This window comes from Cryptomeria japonica, chromosome 10 (genome assembly GCF_030272615.1).
Source record: "Cryptomeria japonica chromosome 10, Sugi_1.0, whole genome shotgun sequence".
NCBI classification, from domain to species: Eukaryota; Viridiplantae; Streptophyta; class Pinopsida; order Cupressales; family Cupressaceae; genus Cryptomeria; species Cryptomeria japonica.
Window position 1 is genome coordinate 197,755,763 of NC_081414.1, and position 2,472 is coordinate 197,758,234.

Genomic DNA, 2,472 nt, shown 5'->3' on the forward strand with positions numbered 1-2,472 from the left:
AAAACAAGATAATAACTTATTTTGTTGTTTCACTCCACCTTGCAATTTTAATATAATAAATACCTCTTAAACTTTCGGCATTTGGTATTTTGGTAAAGACTCAAATATCCTTTAAAGAAATGCTTCTCATTGTCTTGATGGATAGCGATAATTTTGGTGGTGAATTTTTGCCAATTGGCGAATATATCAGATCAGGGGATTCTGAAATTGGCAAATCCTAGCACATCGCAAGTTGGACCAATCACCCCATTTTTATAAATTTTTGGCCCAATGTAAGGTAATTCACCATTATTTTTGTGGACCAGTCATACATATTTCATATTTTTCACAAATAGTTTTGACATAGTCTATGTATGTAATTAATATTTTTTCCTAAAATATCATATCAGTTTACATTATCCCACCCATGTATTTTCCAATACTAGATCAATGGTTTGATATGAAAACCGTGTAGAAGAAACCATTTCACTAGCCAAGTTATAACTAAATAGTAATCAAAGGTCCATAATCATGTTGAAAATTCAAACGTATCATATTATTAGTTGCGGTGATTTGCCCAATTTAAGATCGCATTTTAAAATGCCACATGGACATTGCCCAATATGGATTGATATAAAGAAAAACAAAAGTTGGTATATTTTTTTAATAGATTTTGTTTGGTTTTTAGCTTTGCCTCTCAAATTAGATAATAGACAGTTTTCTACTACAAACATTGCTATGTAATAGAATTTGACAAAACTTAATGGCAAGTGACAATTTCTTTTATATTATTATAAGATTATTTATCAACTAGTCTTTATGAATTTTAGTTCATTGTTACAGCCTATTTGATAGGGAGCCATTTAGTGCCTAAGTAATTTGGGTCATGGGATCCATATTCTTAGATTTTATGACTATGATTCTATTTCTTGCAATTTTTATTTCTTGAGAGATGTCAAGCAGCAAGAATTTTGAAAGTGTTGAAGGGAAGCCATCAAAATGGAGAAATAGAAATATGTCATACTTTAGCAATGTTTCCTGGTCTATTAGATGAAGGTACAATATCAATGGTTGCATCAAATGTTAATGAAGAAGGGCACACCTCTAGGAAAGATTGAAATGTATTAATTGACTAAGTCCGCCACATTGGAAGAAAGCCATGGATGTTTAGTATGACTCTCTAATGAAGAATCAAGCATGGGAGCTTGGTGATCTTCTTGAAGGAAAGAAACCATAGTTTGAAAATGGATCCATTAAAAAATATAAATAATGACTTATTGAAAATGGATATTCTAAATAGGAGGGCATTGATTATGAAAAGACCTTTCCACCCACTCTAAAGCTCGAAACCATTAGAGTTGTTAGTGCATTAGCCATACATAAAGGAATGAAGCTTCAATAGATGGATGTCAAGAGTGTTTTCTTGAATGGTGATCTCATAGAAGAAGTCTATACGATCCAACCTAAATAATTTATTGTTGAAGATAATATTCACAAGGTATGCCATCTAATGATGTCACTTTATTGGCTTCAACATGCCCCTCAAGCATGGTACATAAAGATATATGGTCACCTTTTGCAAGATGATTTCACTTGTAGCCCCTCTAATCCTAATTTGTATATTAAGAAGACAGGGATGAAGATCATCATTCTTGTCTTATATGTGGATGATCTTGTGATCACCATTCTTGTCTTATACAAAGTGATAGCCAAACATGCCCACAACTTTGAGTTTTGTTCTAGTCATATGATAAATTGAATAAATCACTTTGCTTCAAATTTATAATTTCTATATTTACATTGAATAGAGTAGCAAGTAGATGGCAGCACTCTGTGGATGAATTTAGAGCACTTTCTTATTGTGAGTCAATTTTTTAGACTATCACATCATTTTCAATGATGCAGAATGCATTTTCCCAAGGGGCCAAGTTCACTCCATTGCAAATTTGGAAGTTTTTTTCTTATTTTACAACATTGAAGTCAATTCAAAAGCTGGTTTTAGCACATGGAAGATAAAGGAGTTTTTAATTAGAAAAGGCGATCAGTTCTTCCATGTTCACTAAAGTTGCAATAGAAAAGGGGCACAATTTTTCAGGCATTGATAAGAGTTTTTTTGAGGTAGATGCACATTATTGTTGTTGGTTCCCAAAAATAGACGACGGGTTTACGCTTCTTGCAAGGCAGAGACCATGATGATTTCCTCCAAATATCTATGGAGAGCCACCTCCAACTATCAATATCTATCAGGCTTGGACCAACAATAACAAGGACGGAGGGTCCTCCTTTACTTTAGGTTCTGCAGAACCAGGGAGGGTGATCCATTCAGTAAGAACTTTCTTGCTCTCCATAAGGATATTCAAGGAACTTACTAAAAAAAAAAGTAGATTATCTCATTAATAAAACTCAACAGAAAGGGAGAATGCTCAAGGATGCAAAATCCTTTAGTGATCCTCAACCTTAACCTAGAGTATGAGAGATGGTGAGACTATTCTT